This window comes from Rattus norvegicus, chromosome X, assembly GCF_036323735.1.
Source record: "Rattus norvegicus strain BN/NHsdMcwi chromosome X, GRCr8, whole genome shotgun sequence".
In the NCBI taxonomy this organism is placed as follows: Eukaryota; Metazoa; Chordata; class Mammalia; order Rodentia; family Muridae; genus Rattus; species Rattus norvegicus.
The window spans coordinates 136,636,197-136,661,735 of record NC_086039.1 but is presented as its reverse complement, the minus strand read 5'-3'; the positions used below and the strand labels follow the sequence as shown (position 1 = coordinate 136,661,735).

General features: G+C 42.6%; 1 protein-coding gene and 1 long non-coding RNA gene across 3 annotated transcripts in view; one reads left to right on the top strand and one right to left on the bottom strand.

The window, feature by feature from the left end:
• The window catches only part of Gpc4 (glypican 4), a 110,607-nt gene that overhangs the window by 14,407 nt on the left and 70,661 nt on the right, over positions 1 to 25,539 (top strand). The window lies entirely within an intron of this gene.
• Positions 13,587 to 25,539, bottom strand: part of LOC102550607 (uncharacterized) — a 180,790-nt gene continuing 168,837 nt past the window's right edge. The window contains exon 5 of the long non-coding RNA XR_597796.4: positions 13,587 to 14,023. This is a non-coding gene — a long non-coding RNA (uncharacterized LOC102550607). The remainder of the gene's footprint in view (positions 14,024 to 25,539) is intronic.

Below are 25,539 nucleotides of genomic sequence, written 5' to 3'. Positions count from 1 at the left end.
TTGTTTTCTCCAAAAAGTTTAGATAACTGTTGTGTATAAAATCCATCTTTAGATGGTGATTTCCTCAGAAATTCAAAGTCCCAAGGAGCTGGTACCGTGTATGCAGATAACCAGCATGTAGGCAACGTTACTTACAGTTAAAATGAGTAGCCCTTGAGGTCCCAGTATTAGGAGCATTGACTGGTTACACTTCTGGGTTATGAGCTCTTTCCCAACACACTCTCCTGTTCTCAAGAGCTGATCACAGTGAAACGACAAAGGCTGAGTGAGGGTCTAAGCCCCAATTGATGCAGAATCCTGACTGCATAGTAATAAATTGCATATACCAGTTTGTACAGAGGCTCAGGTCTTTGCTTCATGATGGCAATTAGGATATACTGTGGTTTCAGTACAAATTGCTGTGAGATGATTATGACCAGTGGCCTAGTTAAAATACTGTAGCTTACAATTATGATGACGATAATTTGTCCAAATCAGAATAAAAGTGTTTTGTTTCTTAAAATTTAAGCTTTGAGATGAGTCTGGGGTTATGAAGGACTCGTGATGTAGGCTAAGCCATGGGAGTTCACGGTAGACTTAAGCAATTCTTGTCTAACCTGAGCTTACAGGAAGAGGTTCAATGCATTTTGTTTGGTTTTGAGACACGGTTTCCTATGTAGCTTAACAGAGATCCACCTGCTTCTGCCTCCTGAGTGCTGGGAGTACAGGTGTGCACCGCCACGCCCAGCTTCTGCTTTTATTTTATTTTTAAGGTTTTGTGCACGATTATGTGTTTGCTTTGAAAAAGAAAAAGGAACAATCTATTTGTAAAGCGCACAGCACTTACCACGTTCATCAGTGATTTCCTAGCTTCTGTCCTGGAGCCCCAATTATTTTCTTGGTTTCCCCTAATCTTCAGAGTGCATAAAACACAGTGAGATTCCGGGGAAGAACATGTTTATTCTAACACGTTACACATGCAGAGTGTATAACAAAAGGGTTGGCTAATCAAGTAGTGAGTGGTGTAAATATGATATTAGAAGGGAGGAAAAGTGTTAATAAACATCAGGAACTATTGAAATCATAACCATTATGTTAATTTCAACAATATTTGTTTATTTTCTTTATTTTGTGGTGTGTGTGCGTGTATGCATGCGTGTTTCTCTCTCTCTCTCTCTCTCTCTGTGTGTGTGTGTGTGTGTGTGTGTGTGTGTGTGTGTGTGTGTGTGTGTGTTGGTTGCATACATGTGGAAGCCAGAAGATGAATGTGTTGTTTCATCACTCTGGTTAATTCCATTAAAACAGGGTCTCTCATATCTTGACGTGCCTCAGTTTCTGCTTTGCTTCCTTGCCAGTGAATTGCTTGTTTCTGCCTTTCCCCCATGCTGGGGTTATGGCTGTGCAGAGCTGTGCTGGCTTTTTTTCCTAACTTAGGGTTCAAATTCAGGTCCTTAATGCTTTCTCACTGGATCATCTCCCAATATCTCCGTTTATAAAGGTAGATCTCGAAGTTGTTTTCATTGCTCTACTTCGTGCGGTTGGTGTGTGTTAGAAAGTGGGAATTTTCTTTTAAAATACTGTATGGTTCATCCCATATTCTTCCAATGACTCAAACTTAGGGAAGGCATTTCTCCAGTTGACCAGATTAATGTGAGAGACTACTGGTAGCTCTGCTGTTACTACACGATATTTGTTTTCTTTCTTCAAGTCCCAGCAGCTGTTGTACCCTCATGTTTTGCACAGAGGAAAAACAACAGGGAAAATTGAGACAGGCTTTTAAAATGAGGAGGACGTAGCTGATCACTCAGAATAAAAGGGAATGATTGCTTTGGCACAGTTGTTAATTTCAGAAATGTCTTTGAATGTATGCTATATGCTTGGATATTATCCCAATGCTTTGGGGCTTCCTAGAGTGACATTTAAGAAATGGAGAGTTTGATCCTGTATTTTGCCAAATATAAATTGCTTCAAGTTTTAGGGCATTTGTTCTTAATTGATTCTGGAGGAATTGTCATCATTTTCAATGGTTCCTAGAAATGTGATCAGTAAGCTTGGTCAGAGCTTGTAGTTTTTAATTTTTAAATTTTTTTTTCTTTTTTTTTTTTTTTTTTTTGGTTCTTTTTTTTCGGAGCTGGGGACCGAACCCAGGGCCTTGCGCTTCCTAGGTAAGCGCTCTACCACTGAGCTAAATCCCCAGCTAAATTTTTTTTCAAGATAAGGTTTCTCTGTGTAGCTCTGACTGTCCTGGAACTAACTTTGTAGACCAGGCTGGCCTCAGACTCACAGAGACTCACATGTGTCTGCCACCTGAGTGCTAGGATTAAAGGCGTGCACCCGCATACCCGGCTAGAGCTTGTATTTCTCCACTTCCATGCTTGCTCATGTTGAAGAAAATATTGATTAGAGAGAGGCCCAAGGGATCATTAATTCATCATGAAGGGTTTTGATTAGAACAGTCATTTTATGAAAGGCAGCATACCAAAAAATGTTTTTTTATTTAATAAGTTTTCTCTTGTCTGGGACCTGCTATGTACGTCAGTCTGGCCTCCAGCGTCTAGTTATCCTTTACTTGATGTAATTTCTCCTGATGCTTGGGACCGCCATGATGGGTACGAGCCATCATACCTGGTGGTTTGTCATTATTTTAATTAAGACAGAGTAGTAGGACATTTATATGTTAATAAATGTTCAATGTTGGTGATTTTTTTATACACTACAAATTTACTTGCCTATGAGATGGATGGTTTGTGTCCATGTTTCTTTCCAAACAGTTTATTGTAACTTTGACCCAGCATGTCTCATATACCTCTCTTCTCTTCCCTCATTTCCTAATATTTGTTTTCTTTTAATCAGTCAATATTGAATTTTTCCATTTAAAGAAAAAAAACAAGAGACGCAAATGATTTCATCAGCTCTCTAATTGCTGTACTAATGGGAATCTGTTGGTCTCTCAAACACCACGGGTGCAGTTTTAAAAGGAGCTGGTTACTGATCCTTGAACCATATGTGTTTAACTAAAAAAAAAAAAATTGGCAGGACATGAAACTTAAAAAAAATCACAAAATAATTAATGAAAACCCCACCTGCTTAAAATTATTTTAGCCATATTCAATTGGATTCCTACAATCATAAGGAAAATTGTTATTTACAGCAATTATTTTTGAGTAATAAGAGCTAACATTCACTGAGCATTCATTTTAGATATAATTTGAATACATTATGTGGATTAATCCACTTAATGCAAATAGGAAATACAAAGGAGGGGGAGCACGGAGGAGAGAATTTCACACAGAACGGGTTTAAAACCAGACCTATTACAATAAATGATCTTTGGGCTTCCAGGTAGTTGAGGCAAAATAAGACACCCAACTACTTATGCTTTCCCCCCTCTCGTCTGATAAGACAGGAAACATAGTAGTTCGTCAGGCAAGGTATTTTCTTAATGTTCCTAAATCTAGAAAGAATTTATTACGGTAGGCCCTTTTGTAAAGACATTAGACAGGGTAATAATCAGTGTTGTCAACATGATTTCACATGGCCATTTCTTCCACTGATTGCCCATAAAGCCCAAAGAAACAGCGATCAAGAAACTCAGCCGGGCTGTCAGGTCTGGGGCGTCATCGTGCATCTTTAGTCTAAAGAGTCAGACTTCCTATCTTTAGTGGTAACGGTGTCCTTTGTATCTATGATTTCACATCTCCTACTTGAGGAGCCACAATTCTCCTACGTAGCTACCAAAGCCATGCATTAGCCCTATACAATAACCAGAAACCTGAAAATACTTTTGTTCTCTGCTAAATGTACATCATAAAAATCCAAGAAACTGGGGTTGGGGATTTGGCTCAGTGGTAGAGCGCTTGCCTAGCAATCGCAAGGCCCTGGGTTCGGTCCCCAGCTCCGAAAAAAAAAAAAAGAAAAAAAGAAAAAAAATCCAAGAAACTGTGTGCCATTTGATACTTTTTTCTTTTTAAAAATTCGTAAATTATGCATGCTTATTTATTTTTGTGTGTATGTGCAATGATTCATGTGTGGAAGTCAGGAGACAAGTTGTAGGAGTTGTCTCTCCTCCCATCATGTGGGTCCCAGGGAGCAAACTGTTCTCCAGACTTGGTGTCATGTGCCTTAATCTGCTGAGCCATCCCATCAGTTCTTTTCTTCAGTATTTATTTTTTCTAATTTTTTTTAAAACACAGTTTTTTAAAGTTAACTCATTTTCAGAAAGATTCATTTCTTTTCTTTTAGGTGTATAGATGTCTTGTCTGCTTGTATGTCTGTGCACCATTTGAGTGCCAGATGCTGAGAGTTACGGACAGTTGCGAGTTACCATGTAGGTATTGGGACTGGAACCTGAGCCCTTTGCAAGAGCAGCTAGTGTTCTGAACCACTGAGCCATCATCTCTCCAGACCCTAAAAACACTTTTTCTTGTTTTTTGTTTTGTTTGTTTGTTTTATGAAACAGGGTTATCTGTATGTAGACCTGGCTGTCCTGGCCTCGAACTTAGAGATCTGCCTGCCTTTGCCCCTCAAGGTGTGGGATTAAAGGAATGTACCACCACTGGCTGACAAAACCTTTTTTTCAAGTTCTGAAAATGGAACCCAGGGCCTCATATATGCAGGGCAAGTGCTCTGATCTCTAGCCCCAGACTGTCCCCATGAGATCCAGAAAGCGAAAGGAATTGGGGGGTGCCAGATGGTATACTCTCTTTCAGATCTTTGCTTCCTGCCAGCCCTGATTAATAATTAGGCTACTGGGACTTTGTACCTGGGTGCAAATGTTGGCCTCTTGAGATTATGGTTTATGGCAAGTCACAAGTCAAATGCTTTGCAGTTGAAGGTACTGTGTCACAGCCACAGTGACGAGTCACTTCTGTATCTGTCTCTTTTCTTATCACAATCCAGCCCTGCTCACATGCGTATGTTTCTACATGGTTTAAACCACAGTAGGTAACAAGCTGGTACATCTGTTTATTTCGAAAGTGAAATTATAAACATGTTTCTAGAGCACTCTACTGGTGATTTTTTTCAAATGACCGAATAGTACCTGTGTGTGTGTGTGTGTGTGTGTGTGTGTGTGTGTGTGTGTGTGTGTGTGTGTGTATGCACACAAATGTGCACGTGCGCCTTACAGATTCTAGGCAAGGGTTTCTACTTCAGCTCCAGTGAGCTCTTTGATTTGATGCTGGGCCACAGCAATGACCACCTTTATTCTTCACTTCAGTTTTATTGCCAAGTTCATTACTTTCAGGAGATGTTAAGGAAGGTAAATGGGCCCTGGGCATAAAGCCTAGTCTAAACACAGCATATTCTTAAACTCTTCAGAGAGCAGGGAAAGCAAAGGGAAGCCAATTCGAGTGTTCGCCCATGGAATTAGCACCATAAGATCAGGTGCCCCTCCCCTCAGCATTTCCCAAATTGACCTTCCCTCCCGAGCTCTTGCCAGGAATCTGCATCTCCTTTGGTTTCTGAAAAACCAAGTTTAGCAATATTCCTGGAAACAGCCAAAACATTTACTGGTGGAAAGTCGGGTTAGCCCCACAAGTTGAATATCTCCAGTTGAAGGGGTAGTACCTTTTTTCTTGGCTTTTCTCCTTTCATCGGTGCAAAGCTTCCCATGTGCCTGAGTGTCTCACTTAAAAACATAGACAGTGAACAAACAAAACCCTTTCTGCTTACAACATTTGTCATCTGAACAGAACTTCTAGAAAGTACTGACGGCTATTGTTTTTCTTAAAAGAGGGGCTCGTCTTAACCTTCCACCCTCCCTCCTCTCCTACTTTATTACAATGAAATGATTCTATGACTATTACTTGTGAAATGGATTAATTCAGCCTCGTATTCTTTTATGAAAATAAGTCTGTCCAGCCTAGTGTCTGTGTCTGGTCAAAGGGCGTTTCTGTGTCATTGGCTTCCACGGTTTGTCTGTTTCGAGCTTTGTGACTGGGAGGGTACAGTCTCGCCTTTTAAATTGTCTGCTGCATCTTTTATCTTTCAACAGGTCCTAGAAAGAAATCATCTAATAGCCTCTTTGCAGCATCAGTTTTTGAAAGATCCGAGGAGGCTTGTATTTTGACAGGTGGCCAGTGAAAGAGGTGCTTAAAGGGTGGGGTAGAGGGAGGAGGGGCAGAGACATGGAAAGAGAGCAAAGGTTAGCCACTTCATTGGGGGCAGCCTGACATAGGGGGAACAAGGTTTTTATATTCTTCTTTTCCTCAGTGGGACCTAAAAAGAAGGTCTGTCCAATAGTGCTCCATTCAACAAGACAGACTGTGTCTGCTCTGCAAGCATATGTGGGCCTGTAGCTTGAGGTATGGAAACTGACTTAGGACCTACAACATAGAGCTGTGTGAATTAGTTCTCCGTGAGGAACAGGGGTGACGAATCCTTTCAGAGGTAAGCATGTGCATCAGTGGAAATGGATAAGCTGCAGAGATCAGACTGGTGTGGGCTCTGAGGTAGCCCCAGCCCTGGGGTTCAGAAATAACCTTCACATAGCACGTTTTGCCCAGGCTTGCTTGTTTTTGTCCATGCCACCTGCACAGGTGGGAGAAATGGCTCTTGGTTGCTTACTGGATCAGGCAATGATGCCCTTGGTTGAAGCTAAATAAGGTTTAACCTTTGGTGGTTGCTATCACCCTACATTACCCTTGTAGGACTAAGGGGCCTTTGTTAGGACCGTGGATATATTCCTATACATGTTAGTTTTCGTACCACACTATCCTGTTATTAGGCTACTTTGCCCCTCAAGTCTCCATAACTTCTACTGAGCTCCCAGTTAGTTTACTTTCTGTCCTCCAGCCCAGAATTATGCAGTACTATTCCAGAGGGCTTGCAGAAATGTTGAGAGAGTTTGCTTTTCTAATCCCATGCCTTGTCTCTCTGTTCATGAACCTTTTTTTATTGACTATACTACATTTAATGGTTTACAGCCTGTTAATAATTAAGAACAATATGTAAGGTTCAACTCAATTTAAGGAATTAGCCAGTGGAAACCAGAGAAGCTATGGCAGTGTATAACTAAACGGTTGTGGGAGCTACACAATTCTTTTGCAAAGCCTCTTGTTCTATCCTAGTCCTGACCTTGGGAGGAAAGGATGTGGTTGATAAGGGTAGAAACAGGGAGCTAAGAGCAGTTCACATGGCCTTTTGTAGAAATATTGTAACAAATTCTTTCCGAAGAGGACCATCTGCAGAAGCAGAGAGAGCACTCTGTGTACTGGGTTGTGAAGGAGGACGGTTTTTTGTGGGGGCCATTTTCAGAATTCTCAGTGATACAGATAGCACTCCTGTTAGGAAGGGTGTTCTAAGCTCCAAAGTGAAGGCACATGCCAACAATAATCGTAAGAAGGACCAACCAAATTAGAGATGAGTTTCTAAATACTTGACACTTGAACCTTGTTATTGAGGAAATGTGCAAGGTTTTGTTGTGTGCGAATACTGTTTTGCCTGCAGGTATGTCTGTGTACCACGTGAGTATAGTTCCTGTAGGGGCCAGAGGAGGGCATTAGCTCTGATGTTCCAGATAGTTTTGAGTCTCCATGTGCGTGTTGGAAAGCAAACCTGGGTCCTTTGGAAGAGCAGCTAATGCTGAGCCACCTCTCCAGGCCAACTAGGACAATTATGTTTTGTATAAGGGAGTATATGTGTATGTATATATGTATAGGCACACATGTGCCACGGTGCATGGATGGACGTCAGAGGACAACTTTCAGGAGTCAGTTCTCTTATTCCACCATGTGTGTCTGGGAGATTGAAGTCAAATCTTCAGCCTTGTTGGCAGGGGTTTCAATCTGTTGACCCATCTTACCTGTCCTTTCTCTATGCGCTGAGCCCAACTGTGCATAAGGCTTTTTTGATCTCTGTGAAAGGGGGCCTCTTCTGAAGGGGATTCCTCTCCTTTAGGCTAATGGCTTCCCTGTCTCTTCTTACTCCCTGCTTATCTATATGTATTACCATACCAGCTACAACACACACCATAGCATAAACACATCAAGCTATCACTGTAATCAGGAGGTGGTACATTAGATCTGGCCTGGGACTTGAAACTGAAGTACCTGCTCCACTAACCAGATGGAGAAAGGGTATGCGACATTTCTTCCTACGATGCCCTCATTCCTAGCATTTGTAAAATGAGGGCATTGAGCTCAATTCTTATGAAGATGCTGCCCAGCTATGACATTCTTTGTCTCACAGACAAGTGCGTTGAGAGCTGATGAGATGATCGGGAAAGAGAAGGGGTCTGTGAGGAAAGCCCCTTCCTCATTGCATATGTATTCTTGAATACAATCAAACCTTGAAATGGGCAGTTCTGGGTAACTGAACTTTCTGAATGGTTTTTGTCTCCTTCCCTGCTGTCAGCTGTCATTCTGTGCTGGCTTTTTAGCAATTTCTGTCCCTCCTCCTTCTTGGCTGCGTCCCTTGTGGAATCATAATGTTAAGCTTAGCAAAACTCTGTGTCATATAAACTCCCATATATTGTGAGGTGAGGGCTTTTTCTATTTCTTCACCCCATGAATTTTTGGCAGATCAGAGCCTTTGTGGGCTCATGTTTAGATTTTTATATAGGTGGTGTGTTACAGGTTAGTATTGTTAATATAGTCATTCAAATTAATAAATTAAGAGGGTACTTCATATAGAGAGTGAGGGGGTTGGGAAGCGGGGATGGGGCTGATGTATGTGGTATACATATGTCAGAAGAGGCCCCCTTTCACTAGAGATCAAAAAAGCAGTATGGAGAGCTGGGCTCAGAGCGTTTGGAGACAGCTGGAGTCCATTCTGTAGCTTGGATTTTAATAAGCAGACTGGCTGGGATGTGTCTCTCTGCTCAAGGTTGGTCTCAGCCAGTGTGCTTGTCTGGCTGAGCCCTGCAATGTGAGATGACAATGTCTGAATGGCTCTGGAGGGCCCATTCTTCTTTATTCAGTACCTCATCTCGGGGCAAACTTGAACTCATCTATTTCTTAAGACAGTTGAATGTTAAGGCATTAGCATCCACATAGGCTCCTCCTATACAAAGTCTAATGACAGTCACAGTCATGATGTTCAGAACAGTCTTTCAGACCAATAAGCCAATAGGAGTATATACTCCCAATCGGTGGACCTTACCACAAATGTCTTCTGTGTCACAATAGTGAGTTTGTGAGAGACCATGGGCTACTTTCCTCCGCCATTCTCACTTTACCATCTAATGCTGGGACTGCTCTCTCTTTCTTTGGGTCTTTGCACACTGTTTTGACTTCTGTGGAAGTTTTTCCCTCCCTCCCCCTCTCTACCTTCGGCTTCTTTCTCTTCTGGCCCTCAGGATGGAATCTAGGGACTTAGTTGTACATGCTAGGTAAGTGCTTCATTCCATCCCTAGGTGGTTCTGTGGGTCAAAAAAAAATCTCTCATGAACCTTTGCATATGATTGTTCACACACGCATGGTTAGCAAAGTCTTCTGCCTTATATCAATTTTCTATGAAAGAGTAAATGATTTGATTAGTGAACTGTTCATTCATTTCTTGTATAAGAATGTATTAAGGATGTTCTACAGGCCCAGCCTAAATGCTAATTCCTAATGTTTAAACATGAGTAAGGTACACATAGCCCTAGTCCTCAAGGCAATATACTTCATCTTATTTTAAAATTGACTGTTGTGTCAGGTGTGGTGGCTTAAACCTGTGTTCCCAGCACTGAGAGGATGAGTCAGAAGGTCAAGAGTTGAAGGCGATCCTTGACTACAAAATGAGTTCTAAGCTAGCCTGGGCTATAAGAAATCCCTGGTTCAAAAAGGGGAGTTAGGGACTTTACTTTTTAATTACCTCTGTAGGAGCTTCTTGAATTCAGGCTTTATATCTTTACTCACTGTTACAGTACCTCATCATTCCTTGCATGCAAGGTCAGGGATTAAGTAAATGTTTATTAACTTGATTTGAAAACTCATTTTCTTTTTTTTTTATATTGTGCTCCTACCCCCTGAAAACTCGTTTTCTTTCCCATTTAGAAAAATAATAATAAAAGGAGTACCTGTGTGTGACCAAAGCATCATCTTGGCTTTTGTACTTTGATTTTAGACCATCAGTGCCATTAGGCTTTGAAGCATGTCTTTCCCTCTACATCAAATGGACTAAAACCACAGCAGGCAAAGACCTAATGCTGGTTGGTAGAGAAAAGGTCTTTTCCCTCTGAAGTCTCAAACCTCTGGACTTCTGGGGCCATTTGTGCTCTCTGATTAAGAGCATACTATAGCTCCTTGTCTACTTACGGCCAGCACTTTGTACAGTAAACGTTTACTGGAAACATTCAGTGTTGTTGCTAGCACAGAAGAGTCCAGCAAAAGGCTTGTCTCAGGAAGAACCAAGCTATTGTGACCACATGAAAGTGTTGAGGAAAATGGCTATGGATCATCTATTTCTTAAGTTTTCATCTAGCAAGAAAACAATTTCATCTAGTATGAATTCCACGTTACAGCTCAGAGAGCTTACGACAGAGTTTGGTTCAAGTTTTTGAGCCATTATGAGTGTCAGTGCTGCACTAAAATCAGTATGCTAAGAAGCTGCCGCCTCACAGGTGGGGTGTTCTATGTGATTAATAAGGAGCACACATGTTTAAGTCTGATTATAAAATTAAACCCTGCTCTTGTTTACAGGAAACCTTGCTTCTGGTACAAATTTTAGACATTAGGCTTGGCAGGCAATGCCTGCCTGTTACTTGCCATGTAATTGTTCCTAAAGTTTTCAGACAATAATGTCTAATATTATTTAATATTTTAAACCCTGAAGATATAATTCACTAAGGTGGAAATCTCATTGGGATCTCTCTCTGTCTTTCTGTCTCGCTGTGTGTGTGTGTGTGTGTGTGTGTCAGTTTTTTGGAGACAGGATTTCATGTATTCTAAAATTTTTTTTTTAAGATTTTATTTTATTGTATGAGTACACTGTAGCTGCCTTCAGACACACCAGAAGAGGGCATCAGATCTCATTACAGATGGCTGTGAGCCACCATGTGGCTGCTGGGATTTGAACTCAGGACCTCAGGAAGAGCAGTCGGTGCTCTTAACCACTGAGCCATCTCTCCAGCCCCGATTTCATGTATTCTAAACTGGCCTGGGATTTATTATGGACATGAAGATGAGCTTGAATGTCTCCTCCTTCTATTCAAGCCTTCCCAGGACTAGGATCAGAGGCACACATCATGGCCAGAGAGACGGCTCAGGGGTTAAAGCATATACAGCTTGCACGTAGGACAGCAGTTCACTTCCAGCATCCAATTTGGGCAGCTCACAACTGCACATAGCTCTAGCTTCAGGGGATGTGACACCCTCTTCTGGCCTCTGAGCGCACCTGTACACACGTGTTCATACCCCTCCCACCATAATTAAGTCTAGAAAATCTTTTAAAAAATGAACATTTGCTCACCAGAATGTCTTCTACTTCTGGGCTATTTGTTTTCTGAAAGACAACTGGAAATGAGAAGAAAATTAATACGGCCTGAGATACAGCCTAGCCTAAAGCTCTGTGTTTGTTTCCTAGTACCTCATAAAGGACTTGTGCTGGCCTGGTGCCTCTAATTTCAGAAATAGGAGGCTCAGAAGTACAGGGTCATCTTCATCTACATAAGGAGTTACAGTCCTAGCCTGGGCTACAGTCCTAGCCTAGGCTACAAAGACTTCCATCTCAAAGGGTAAGAGGGAAAGTTAAAAAACAGAAGGAATTAATGTCACTCTGAGGATTGTCAGCACATGTAATTGAAAGCCACTTCTGTTTTCATCACTGCAGTTGAAAGGACATACTGGGAGATCACCAGCCTTGGATCCCAGCCCAAGGATAAGTGCCAGGCTTCCTCCATAGCCAGCTTCATCCATAAAGTCACTTGGTGCTTATGAACCAAGGCTACTGTACTATGGCCAAGTAAGATTTAGTGGGCATATGCGAAAGCAGGATCCTGTCAGTACCCAGCGGATCATAAGTCAGGGCAGATGTAAGCACCTGCTCGTGAGTAGTGCAGCCATTTCTCCTTTAGGAGAGAGTCCAACTTCTGCCAGCACCAGCATGTCAGATGGCATGGAATCCCTGATCTAACCCTCAGAAAGAGGGGCTAGCACTTGGCTACTGCCTCCCTCAACTATGAGAGACAGAATCTGGTCTCTTATGTCCGTGAGAATTAGCTCAAAGTCCAAAAACACCAGGTGGATTAACATGTGGGCTTTTTTTTTTTGTCCCTAAAAATCTAATTTTGTACAAAATTGCCCATCTTCTCAGAAAGCATAAACTTAACAGACTAGAAACTGGGGGTGGAATAGGACTCCTTTGTCCTGGGAGAATAGGTACTTTTACTTCAAGTGTATCAGAGCAAATTAGGACTATTATTAGTGCTTGAACAGCATGCCAGTGATTGAGCAGGCCCTTAAAACAAGGGAGGCTAGGACTTCTGAATAGACAGATCTCTGTGTGAATAGCCACCTCTCAGGTTATTCTTTAGTCTCTGAGAATATGCACCTGCCTCTCATTTCCATTAATGTTATTAGGGGCAGCATATGACATGCTACACAGGATCATCAGGGTCTTTATCGCTGTCCTTTGAAAGGGAATAAAATCATGTCTCTTTCATTCTCCTGAAGATGTTGTGTGTTGAAATGAAGAGTGCTGTGCTGCCCACTTACTTTCCAGATAAAGTTCCCTGAGAACGTGCCTAGCCTAACTTTAATTGAAACAAGCAAATACGAGTTCTTTGTTTAAACATTTTCCGATTTTATTTGTGTCCCTGGTAGAATCCTCTTAAAAGCCAGCTTAGAGGGGAGAAGTAAAAACAGAGCTAAATGGAGTGAAGCGACTGTACAAGAAAGTTAATGGCTGGGCCCAAATCACAGTACTATCTCCTGCCAAAGTACTGTTTTGGAAAAGTCCTTTCATTTGAGTGTCAGCCTAATAATATACACACATTTCATATGGTCATGTGGGCCACAGAAAAGAGCTCAGCAGGTAGGTGAGCTGTATTTTAACTAGTAGTAGACTGCTTTTCACATTTTAAATTAGTATCAGAAGCAACAGAATGGCTGTAGTCAGTAAAGATCAGGGCTAGGATGGAGAAGCTTATGATTTTTACAAATTTATGCTCTTAAATACCTATTCATTTACTTTGGGTGCTTGCGCCTACACACCCAGTCAAGAAACAACTTCCAGGAGTCTATTCTTTTCTTTCACCCTACAGGACCTGGGATTAAAACTTGACTGTTGGGCCTCGCAGCAAGTGACTTAACCCATTGAACCATTTCACTGGCCTTACACTGTTGATCCTGATGGTCCTCTCTAATAATTTCATGAAGTGGCATGGAGAGAGTCTGCCTGCCTGCCTGCCTGCCTGCCTGCCTGCCTGCCTGCCTGCCTGCCTGCCTCTCTGCTTGCCTATTTTGCTGTCTTGCCTTCTTCCCTCCCTCCCACTGTTCTTCCCTCCCCTTCTATCTATCCACCTCTCCCAAGGATTGACTAGGATATTCACATTCAAGACACATTTTCTACCACTGAGCAATATAGATCATCTCCTGCTGGATAGCGGGGGCCTCCACCAAGCAGTACTTCAGGTATGGTCAGACACTAGGAAAGAGGGCCTCAGGTTCCAGCAGAGTCCAAGATGACAGTTAATACAAATATTCTTATTTATTGTGGAGGATTGTGGCAGGTCAGAAAAGGGGACTCCTGGCTAGTAAAAGAGTCACTGGAACATCTAAGGATGGGTAATGGGTAAGACACAGAATTAGTTTGCAGCTCTTTAGGATGACCATTTACTCTTGAGGTCTTAGATGTCAGTCTTTGTAATGATGCATGACTTTCTGGTGCCTTGCTCGTACCTGCAGTTCTATTGCCCATGGTCTTGAAGCTTCCATGAACCACTGTCAGTGCTTTCTGTCTGCTTTTGGCTGGGACTTTCACTCCTACTCACGTAATTGTGCATCCTTGCGTAACCTTCCAAACTGAAGACGGAGACATTTATAGCAACTCTTAAGTTTCTCTCATCTGTCTCTTTCCTCTTTTAAAGTTTGAACTTTGAGATCCTCAGGGAGAAAAAACACTTAAAAAAAAAAGAAAAATAACTTTAATTTACTGCAGGTTTTAAGAACAGGGTATAGACTCTCTCCTGTCTGCAGCTGAAGGGATATAGCCTTGTTTGACAGAAATCCTTGAAACTTATTAACTTCTGAAAATTCAATAGTGCTATTCTTTCCAGAAAACAAGAAAAAGAGCACACAAGTTCTATCTACAAAGGAGTCAAAATTGTCTGAATTATCTAGGTCTTTTACATTTTTATCGCGTGTATGATCGATTGTCTTGTTCATTGAAACATGTCAAAGTGCATATCTCGTCATTTTTATTCCTTTGATGAAAATTCTTATGTTACATTATTACAATAATCATGAATTATTTATTTTTGAAAGCCTTTGAACGTTAAGATTTACTCCCCCCTTCTCGTGTATATATTTTAATTTTAATTGTGTATGTATGGGTGTACCTCTGTAGGTCAAAAGAGAATGTCAGATCCCCTGTAATGGGAGTTACAGATGACTGTGAGCCACCATGCAGGAGCTGGGAATTGAACCGTGGTCCTTTGCAAGAGCAGCAAGTGCTCTTGACCACTGACCAACTGTAATAATTCCATCCTTAATAGTTTAGAGTACTTTATTTTTAGAGCTCTTATAGAATCAAAGCAAAGTTGAACAGAAAGCACAAAGAATTCTCATATCCCTTCCTTCCTACATGTGCATAGTACAGCTATCAACCTCTTGCCCAGATTGGCATAGTAATTATAGTTGATGGATCTGTTTTGACATATCATTATTAACCTAGAGTACATGGTATACATAAGGGGTTCTTAGTGGCATACACCCTGTGGTTTGGGGCAAAATTTTAACATACACTAAACATTATAGTATGTTACCTTTTCCAGAATGTGATATCATGGTGTCTACAGCCTTTTCAGAAGGGTTTCCTTCGTTCCTTACTGTGGCGAGACAGTTCATTTCTTTTTAGTGGTAAATAATACTCAGTTGTCTGGATATACTATAGTCTATATTTTCCCTTCTAGCACCTGAGTGATATCTTTGTAGCTTCCAAATCTCACAATTATGGCTAAAGATGTTGTTAACATTTGTGGGTGAGTTTTTGTGTGACCATATATTTTCAAATCCTTTTGGTAAATGCCAAGGGACATAGTCACTGGCTGAAATGGTAGGAGTATGTTTAGTTTTGGAAGAAACAGCCAAAGGAAATGTATTCCTAGGTGGCTGTGCCATTTTTTATTCCTGTCCAAATGGTGAGCATTCCTCCTGCTTTGTAATAACCTCACCAGCACTGAGTGATGGCCTGACTTAGATTCGGGTGGTTTTCTTCGCATTCCTATAAGATTGGAGTTAGAGGACAACACTAAAGGACTGACTGAAGAAACACACAAGGGCACTTTTCTACATGCTGAGTAGTTAAGAAGCACATAGCTGCCACAGTAACTGTGGTCTTTGATCCCGAAGACACCTAGACTTTTCTTGGAGCATGGGTGCCAGCATGAATGTGAAGTGGTAGATGGGGGTTATCTGAACTTAGATGAAAAATGTCACTGACTGCATATGAGGTGGCTCAGGCTACACAGCTAACACAGAGGGCTGGTGAATGTTTGCTGTGTACAGTTGGTGTCTTCTGACATGACTCAGGACAGCTGATTGCATTTTTCTGCACTCACTTTATGTTTCTTGTCGATGAAATTGTGTGCCTAAATAAATGGGAAGTCCACATTATGCTCAAATTATGCCCTAATATATCAGTTGCCTTGAAACAAGTTCACATTTTCAAAATAAATGCTATAGTATAATGAACTCAACAGTCAGTTGCCACACCCTGCTGCTCTGGAGGAGAGTTAGCCTGTGAGGCAGGAGAGAATGTTTGATTTTATATTGAGGAAGAAGTGCTGGCTTGTTAAGAGCTATTGCTTCTTCAAAATTGCTAGTGCGGGCAGAGCATTGGTTACCATTGAGCCTGCCTAACTAGGGCTGGCTCTGCAGTTGAGTCCTTAAATGGACTGTCTTCCTGGAGTAATGAAGAACACATTGGAAGCAGGTCTTTGGGGCTCTGGAATGGAACAGTAACTAGCAGGGCTGCATCCAGTTGTCTGTCTCTATCCCTGTCTTTGTACTTTCCACTTTCCAAGAGAAAACACTACTTTAGAGAATAACTGATTTTCAAAAATAGATGTAAAATTCGCATTGTGTATAAATAGTATCGACAAGTCCTCCAACAACAACCAAATGCCAAGAGCTAAACAAGGTGTTCTCTCTCTGTCTTGCTGTTTCTCCTTCCCTCTCCCTCTTCCTCCCCCTCTTCTTCCTTCCCACTCCCTCCCTCCCTCCTTCATCTTGTGTGACTCTGTGTGTGCATGCCTGTGTGTGTGTGCTTGTGCTGGAGTGTGTGTGAGTGTTACTGTATGTGTATGTGTGTGCATATGGATGTGGAGCCCAGAGGTTGATCTCAGGTTTCATTCCTCAAGAGCTATTGACTTTGGTTTTAGAGACAGGGTTTCTCCTAGAACCGGTAGCACACCATCGGTGCTAGAAGCCATGGCCACAGAGCCCCAGGCATCTATCTGCTATTATAAGCACACACCAAATTGAAAAAGCAATTGAGAAGGCCAGCCATTCTGCTCTCTCTGCTTTAAGTAGCAAGGGTAGTGATTTTCATTCTTCTCTTTCTTCCCCCACTTTTCCTTTTTCTTTATTTTTTTTATCTTTCTTGACCACCTCCTCTGTGCCAGTGCTCTTGATCTTTATGGGTCTTTGAGTAACTCTCACAAAACCTTGTAAAATGACTGATTGTCTACTCCTCTCCCCCTGCCACTTTATTCTCCCTGTAAGGGTGCAGAGACTTGCCTTCCCTTCTACAAGATGAATCCATGGCTTTAAACTAACTTTTTTGCTTTCAGTTGAAGTAATAGCATGTAGCTTGATATCCGGCTAAAAATGAGCAGTTCACTTGGCAGGGAGTGGTCAGAGCAGACTCAGTGAATTCATAGAGTTCTTTAACAACACCGACTGGTCAAGCACACACTGAAACAGGAGGAGGTGACCGGAAGGAGGGGCAGTGAGGAGGATGAAAAGTGAGTGTTATATGTTATACACACACACACACACACACACACACACACACACACTGACAAGTTAAAAAAAAGGTATAGGACTTTCAGTTCTTCTTCCCTTCAGTTCCTGTCAGTAATTCATCTGCTTTTTGTTGTTTCTGAATTTACCTGAGTTGTTTGTGCTCACCATTCCATTGTCTAGACTTTCTCCTTCTCAGAGCTGATTACTAGTCCACTGAATGGATCATCCATTTACCATTTGATGAACATTTCAGTTGTTATTAACCTTCCCACTACTGTGATCAATGCTTCTAATATTCGTTTACATTCCTGATTTATTTTCTAGGAGTAGAATGAATGAGTACATAGCAGTTTTGACACGTAACCTTTTGAGGAACTGCCAAAGTGTTTTCCGTAGTGACTACACCATTTTGTATTTCCAGTGTATGAGGTGAAACCAGGTCTTTCCAACTCTAGAGACTGTGCTCATTTTCTCAGGGCAGACCATATCCTAAGAACTCCCAAAAGGCTCAGCAACCCTCTGACAAGCCTTACCTTCAGCCAAAAAAAATGTCCCACATGTATCTCACATTGCAAGGGGAAGTTGTTGGTAATAGGACTCTTGGCTTGGGAAAAGAACAGGTGTTAGAGATGTGTCCATACTAGAGAAACTCCTCTTCCCCTGTGACGGGCTCAGAGTGGAAGTTTTAGAAGCACATTTTTATGACTCCAATTCCAATTTCATGAAACTATCCTTGGTGAGCAAAACGATGGGAGACAGAAATTCGAATCACACGGGCTGGTTAGGATGTTAGGAGTGATGGAAAAGGTAGAGAGTTTGGACCAGGGGTAATGAAAATGTTACATTACTGCTTGTGGTGGTCACTGAGCATCTTTGAATACACTGAAAGCCATTTTATGGCATACCAAACATGGAGTAATATATATGGTGAAGTGCCCTCTTTACAGCTAGCTTGGGATATGGACATGTTTCCAAGTGACTCTACTCCAGTGTCCCGCAGTACAGTAGTGCTGGGGGAGGGGAGAACAGTTCTTTGCCTACCTCACAAAGTCGTAGCACTGAACTGAGCCAAGATAGAAAGCATAGCACTTGGCATAGTGCCTGGCCCATAACAAGCACTCATTGCCGGTTACTAAATATTAACATTAGCATCATAACATATTTTTGAAGTTCCAACTGATAGATGGTATTTATGATAGGGCAATGAAGACTGGAAATAGCTAGAATTTATTCTTAAAATTGAACTTCTTCATCCAACATGCTGCCAAGGGGAAATGAGCAACACAGGACATGGCAATGAGGCCATAATTTGAATGGTAACAGGAGGTGAAGTCATATGGGAAGAGGTGTTGGCTACACGTAAGAGCTGGGAAAAGAAACTTGGTGCTGAGGCAAGAGATGCAGTTTCCTTTAAAAGACTGCTTAGCCTTTACAGCAGATATTGGGAAGTCCTGGGCTCTGAGCTCAGGGGCGTCTGACATCCTTGAAATTCTCTCTGGTTTCTCCAGAGGTTATCCCACAGATGGTATGACCCTGGCAGGGATTAATTCCTTGAGGCATCTTTCTTTCCCTGATGCCTCCCATCTCCAGTAGCTACAGAAGTAGTTAGGATTCGTGTTAATATAAAAAGCAGAGGGATTAGCTCAGATTTGAGGGAAGGCTGAGAGAGACAGGCGTATGAAAGAAGAAGGAAAGACAAAACAGCCATCCATCCTCCTTGGCCCGTGCTCGGATGGGAGACCCTTTAGGAAAGGCAGCCCCAGGGCTATCTGTTTCTTTATTCAAAGGCTATGAGTACCTGTGCCAGGAGGTACTGGGGAGACCAAAGCAATGATAGCCTTCTTTCTTACCCCGAGGTTCCTGAGGAGACAGAACTCAAAGGAAACAGTGAAAGGGGCTAAAGGGTGCTTCTCCAAGAACAAGCTTGAGGTTGCCACTGGATGGGACTTTATTTTTTTTTTTTTTCTTTTTTTAATTTTTTATTGGTTAGTTTATTAATTTACATTTCAAATGTTATCTGCCTTCTGGTTTCCCTTCTGCAAATCCCCTATTCCATCTGCCCTCCTCCATCCTGCCTCTGTGAGGGTGCTTCTGCCCCCCACACCTTCCCCCTCCCACCTCACTGCCCTAACATTCCCCCACATTGGGGCATTGAGCCTTCACAGGACCAAGGACTTCCTGTCCCATTGGTGCCAGATAAGGTCATCCTCTGTTACATATGTGGCTGGAGTCATGGGTCTGTCCATGAGTACTGTTTGGGTAGTGGTTTAGTCCCTGGGAACTTTGGGGGGGGGGGGTCTGGTAGGTTGCTATTGTTGTAATTCCTATGGGGTTGCAAACCTCTTCAGCAGCTTCAGTCCTTCCTCTAACTCCTCCATTGGGGTCTCTGCTCAGTCTGATGGTTGGCTGAAAGCATCCACATCTGTATTGATAAGGCTCTGGCAGAGCCTCTCATAAGACATCCATATCAGGCTTCTGTCAGCAAGCACTTCTTGGCATCAGTAGTAGTGTCTGGGTTTGGTGTCTGCATATGGGATTGATCTCCAGGTGGGGCAGTCTCTGGATGGCCTTTCCTTCAGTCTCTGCTCCTCTACTCTTTTTTTTTTTTTTTTTATTAACTTGAGTATTTCTTATATACATTTCGAGTGTTATTCCCTTTCCCGGTTTCCGGGCAAACATCCCCCTCCCCCCTCCCCTTCCTTATGGATGTTCCCCTCCCAACCCTCCCCCCATTGCCGCCCTCCCCCCATAGACTAGTTCACTGTGGGTTCAGTCTTAGCAGGACCCAGGGCTTCCCCTTCCACTGGTGCTCTTACTAGGATATTCATTGCTACCTATGGGGTCAGAGTCCAGGGTTGGATGGGACTTTAAACTGCTTGTGTAAAGCATTCAGGCACTCTGGTCCATGGTTTATTTTTAGAGTGCTTTACTGCCATTTCCTTAACTGCTTTTGGTAACCCGGTGCAGTGCCCCGACTGATTGTATTTTACAGCTGGGAGAAGAACCCTGAACTCCCTACATACTGTCATTTGTTACCAAGAGCATCTTCTACATGAATATCTGTTTCTGCAAGGGTGTTTGTTTGTGTTGGATTCCATCATGGAGGTATGTCAGGCGAAGCCATATGTGAGCACATAGGAGCGCACACATGCCCAGTCATGTCACATAGACTAATTGGGGGAAAGTCTGGGGGTGTGAAATGCCATGGGCTAAGAGAGAGCTATCCTAGAGCTCAGAAGACAGACTTCTCTGCATATGTGCTACTACCCACCCCCACCTGACCCTGCTTGTCAGCTCACTGTCCTTCAACAGCAGGGCCTCTGGCTTGAGTACTTGGACTCTTCTTGGCTTTGGGCCAGTGGCTAGTTAGGAGCCTGTGACTTTGAGACGCAGCCCTTTTCAGTTCTCTTTGTTCAGAAGAAAGTTTCATCCTGGCTCTCTCCAGTGGCTGCTGAGGATTAGGAGAAACCTGGGGAGACTTGGCTATGGGACAGCTCACGAAGCTCAACTGGGCCATTTGGAGAGGGCTGGGCCCACTTCTCTCAGACTGATTTTAAGTTCCATTCTTCTTCCTTTCTGAAACGAGTTTGTCCTGCTTGCAGGCCCTGTGGCATGATCCCCTAGTATCCTTTTGTGATTCCACAGCTACCTCGGGGGTCACACAGGTATCTAGACCAATCAAAGATTTTAAAGAGTGTCGACAAAGACGTGAAAGAAGGCTCGGATGCTTTCAATGGCGATCACCAGTGTCAGTCACTACTTGCTTTCCTGGGCTGGTATTTGTCACTCTTAAACAAAACAAGGAAAGAAAGTAAAAAGCAAAAGAAAAAACAGATCTGCTTTTCAGTGGCTGGAGAGAAACGGAGCCTGAGAACTGGTTCACTGAATGCCCAAAGGCCATGGTAATTCCTGTGTGTACTGTGCTTTATTTATTTATCTTGTTTGCTTTTTGTCAAATGTGTAATTGTGTGAAGTCTTTCCAGTTTGACATTATTAACACGTGGAAATTGCCACAGTTGAAAGGAGTCCTTCTTTTTATGTTAAAACTTGTATGTGGGGTAGGTCTGTATGGGGAAGTGTGTGGCTTAGTGAGAGGCCACTTGATTAGTGTATGCCCTGAGTTCAATTCCTTATCCCCCCAGATCTGTTCCTTTTTTTGCTTTTCAATATGCATTCCATGCTTAAAACCTGTTTCCATCACAATTAAAGTTTTACATTTCCACAAATTGTTCTTTGGTGTAAATGTACAAAACAAAACAAAACAAAAACCTTTCTCCATTTCGTTACTGTGTTTCTCTTGCTACTTGGGAGAGAATTAGGTTTTGTACTGCCTCCATTAGAATGATTTCCCTGAGGACATGTTAACAAATCAAAAAGCATAGACTAGCACTATACACATACCAGGGGCACTCAGTTCAGTTCCCACAATCCCTTAATACACCAATGTTGGCTGAATTTCAATGATTGTATTCGTCCTGTGAGATAGTCTGTTGTGTGTGATAGAGGACATTTACAAATTGAGGGCTGAAATGGTCAGAAGCTTTGAGAATGCTTTATTATGCATTGTGTACACATGGCAGTTTGCATGTTGTTTGTTTCCACCTACACTGACCAAGCAGGAAACAAAACCCACCCAACCCTACAATACACTGCAACAATATCGGCGCACACCACAAGGGTCATCGATGGTTTTACCAGGGTCTCTGACCCTCTGGGTATTTGGAGAATTTGGAAGTTGCATGTGAACCGACTAGTCCAACAACATGGTCAGCCACATGCAAGCTCAATGCCCCTTTTCACAGAATTTTGGAGTGGGAATCAGAATATGATAAGTCTGCTTCGAGAAGCTTCTTTCTATTTCTTGAAGGACTACACTTGGTCAATCAGAGAGGATTTGAGTGCACTTGAGAATCATACTGTGTGTGAAGACAGGGGAATAGAAGGCCAAGCAGGGTCAGCAAACTTCTCCCAACGTCATGGAGTGGGTTTGGATCTCTAGGTCCCTTTTCCTTGTGCACCTGTAGGCTCTGCCCTGTTCCCAGCTGAAACCCTCGAAGCTTCTAAAGATTTCCACAGTGAAATTCTTGGTTCACCTTGGCTCAACTCTTTTGTAACTCAACAGTTTCTTTTTCTTTTCTCCACCTCCTCCCTTCCATCTTTAGTCTCCTGGGATTCTCTCTTCTCTTATTTCTGTTGCCCTTCTCTAGAACTTTCCTTCGTAGTGCCCGTGAGTAGGATGTGCACCTATGTGTACAAATTACCCATTTACATAAAGAACAGGGTTTGCCTTTTTATTCCTTTGGTTGATGCCAGGAGAGCTTTATCTTGGCTCTCCAATGTCTTCCCACGATGCTGCAGCCGTGGCAGTATCACAACGCTCCTCTCTCCAGCTTGATTGCTACATGACTGGTGTACCGTAACTCTATATTGTTAAAGTATAGGATTTTGAGTATGTTTAGAATTGTACAACTATAACCCAATCTATTTTAGAACATTTTGTCCCACATAAACTGCACACTTTTGAGCCATTACTCCTTTTTCTCTCAGCCTGAGTCTGATCATTCGAGATGGCTCATGGTATAGCCTAGTTTGGCTAGAACCCTCTAGGTAGCACTGGCTGGCCCGAGAATCACAACAATGTTTCTGCCTCACCCTCCTGAGGACTGGTGTTATAGGTGTGAGCCACCAGGCCTGGCATACCTATCTACTTTTTTTCTGCACACGGATATTCCACAATTATTTCCCAGCAACAGGTGTAGCCATGACCAACTCACTTGTTCACCTTGATAACTTTGCTAGAATTGTGATTATTTCTTTTGTTAGCTCTGCATATCACTGACTAGGGGCCTAAAGTTGGTGACGGGTTTATCCTGTGCAATCATTCCTATTTTAGAGACTCCAGAATGGGACTTTGGCCAGCTTATAACTGAATGCCTTTCTAATGCCTGTTTGGTTTTTAGCTCCAGATTTTGCTAGGTACTTGCTTACCCTTTGCCTATGGTCCCCTAGGGGAAAAGTCTATAGACCATTCACTGCCTCAGGAGAGAGCTTTTGGAGTTTTCCCTAACATGGACTGCAATGCTCACCTGTCCTGTAGACCCATGACAGTCACTGAATAAATAAACTTACATACTGATTAATGAAAGTTCCTTTGACTTCCCTTTTAAAACACCACTCTGGGAACTAGTTAAGGTAGTTTAGTCAGCCTGCACCTCCCCCTCCCTCCCTCCATCCCTCCTTCCCTCCTCTTTTCACCGTGCGGTGGCGCACACGCGTGTGCGTGCATGTGCGTGTGTGTGTGTGTGTGTGTGTGTGTGTGTGTGTGTGTGTGTGTGTGTGTGAATAATTGAACTGGGAGATTATTTTAAAAGGGGTAAAATCCATTGTGGTTGTGCCACCTATAATCTTAACCCTTGGGACTTGGGAGAATGAGAAAAGAATGAGAGTTTGTGTCTACAGAGCCCTTGCATTTCCAGCCAGGGTCACATAGCCAGACGCTGGTCACCCCAACCCCACCCCTACAAAGAAAAGAAAAGAAAAAGTACAGATAATATCAGAGTGAATTCCTAGCATATCCCAATTTGTATTCGTAGCCAAGCTGGGTGCTTTTATTGCCCATCATTTATTTCTGGCCAAAGAATTCATAAAGTCCACTTCCTATCCAGAAGAAAATGACACGACATATTAAGTTTTAAAAGTACATGTGGCAGGGAGTAGAAGCACAAGGAACATTTTTCCTTTCTTTAAAAAATATTTTCAGATTATCTTTTGTTTTTACATGTGTGCTTGTTTTCCTTTTGTACATGTGTATATGCCACATGTCTGTGAGGTGCCTGAAGCCATCAGATCTCCTGAAAATGCAGTTCTAGATGATGGTGAGCCACCCCCTGTGGGTGCTGGGAATCAAACTCAGGTCCTTTGCAAGAGCAACAAGTATTCCTAAACACTGAACCATCTCTCCAGCACTGGAACATATTTCTTGTTTTTTTCTTTTCTTTTTTTCGGAGCTGGGGACCGAACCCAGGGCCTTGCGCTTCCTAGGCAAACGCTCTACCACTGAGCTAAATCCCCAACCCTTTCTTAATCATTCTTGATGATTCTGTAGAAGACAGTGCTCTGAGCCAGGCATAGCAACTTATGCTTAGCACCAGAAGTATCAGGAGTTCGTGTCAGTCTCTCCTTGAGAATGAGTTGGAAGACAGCCTAGCTGTGTGTCTTACAAAAAACAAAAGGGGGGGGGAGGGAGAAGAGAACTCAGAGAGATTGTTTAGATTATTTTAAGGTTCTTTAATTTCCTTTTTCGTGTGGTGTGCATGCTAAGCATTTATTTTACCACTCTGTTACTCCTTTAGTCTCAGGTTTTAAGGTCTTTTGTGAGAATGAATGTTTGATAAGGAATCCATTTGCTTGTAATGCATTGTACACCACCGCTGCTGCCAGGAAATCAGTGCAAATCTCTTCACTGGCCCTAAGTGCCCTAACTTGTCCCTTATGTAGAAGTTTCAAGAGTATCAGTAAGTGTTAAGAGGGATTCTCAAGGAGTTAGGACATTTTGATGTCCAGTACTTGTTCACATCACTGTGGTAACAGCCAAAATTCCAAAGTGCGACCTGTAGCATGATTCGACTTTAAGGTTTGTCTAACCATTCCATATTAAAAGCCACACACTAAGGAAGAGAATTTTGAAAATTACTTTGAACTTTCAAAGCTCCCTATCTAGAATATCCCAGGGACTTGCAAGATGTGATAAGCAGGAAGGGCAGAGGTTCATAAGCCACGTGCTTGCTTTTAAGCAAGCGCCTAAAATGCTCCTAATTTGTACCAGAGACCTTATCAAAGGGCTTTTGCAAAACTTCCAGTTCGGCAATTACGAGTGTTCGTTTCACTTAACCTCCAAGTCCAAGGGTGGGTAGTGGAGACTTGTCATCTCATTTGATTGTCAGCCATCAAAGCAGGTGAAGTCTTTTATGAGCAGATGGTGGGTGATAGGAAGAGGGATGGAGTTCGAACAGGCCCTTCCTTTTGGAGTTTGCTAACCGCTCCTCCAAGAACATTGTCCCAGTCCTGTTTCCTGGACATGAACACTCACGCGCAGGACGCACAGTAAACACATTAGCCCCGTTTGTGAACTGCTTCGCCCCTGTGAGGGAGACCTTCTCTGTCAAAAGAAAAGAAGAAACCTTGCACTGTTAATGTGTATTTACCTCTAAATTTCGTGCCTGTGAAAGTGTACAAATGTGGAGCTTGTGTTCCTGCATGTGTGTGTTTATGTGCTCGAGGAGGCCAGAGATAATTGCTTTCCACTGACAGGGTCCCTCCCTGAATCTGAGTAAGCTGGATTGGCTAGCTAGCAAGCCACAGGTTTATTTTTCCTGCTCCACCTTTGTGGAGCTGAGTTCCCAGGTCCAACTGCACCTGGCTTTTTGTGTGTGCTTTAGGATCTGAACTC